Below are 660 nucleotides of genomic sequence, written 5' to 3' on the forward strand. Positions count from 1 at the left end.
TAACTGAAACTACAGCCATCATTACTAAATTATACCAGTGTTCCTGTAAATCTGAAACTGAAAGGCAGTTAAAAATCCATTCATCGAGCCTCCAAAGAGCACTGTCCAATAGAAATCTGTTCAATGGGGCAATGGAACTTTCTTCTGCAATAATCTGTACCTGCACTGTTCAATACAGTAGCCACTAGCCATTTGTGCATATTTTATACCTGAAATGTGGCTAATGACACTGAGAAACTGGATTTTTAATTTTACCTAATTTTAATTAATTTACACTTCTAAATAGGCACATGGCTACAGCAGGGTTTCTCAACCTGGGCACTACAGTATTAACAGTTTGGACTGGAAAGTTCTTTGCGGTGGGGGTTGTCCTGTACATTGTAAGAGGCTTTGCAGCATTCCAGACCTCTACCCACTACATGGCTGTAGCACCCCTCCTCAGTTGTCACAAACAAAATGTCTCCAGTTATTGTTAAACATCACTGGGTAACAAAATTAACCCCAGTGGAGAACCACTGAACTAGTTGCTACTGTATTAAGCAGCAAGGTTCTAGAATATGCTTAATATGTATAGTGTTTTGGTTGAAGAAAAGAACTGGCGCCCACACTATGCTAGGACAGTAGTGGTTTTGTTGTAACAACAGGGAAGCTTAAAACAAA

The sequence above is a fragment of the Pan troglodytes genome, chromosome X, assembly GCF_028858775.2.
Source record: "Pan troglodytes isolate AG18354 chromosome X, NHGRI_mPanTro3-v2.0_pri, whole genome shotgun sequence".
NCBI classification, from domain to species: domain Eukaryota; kingdom Metazoa; phylum Chordata; class Mammalia; order Primates; family Hominidae; genus Pan; species Pan troglodytes.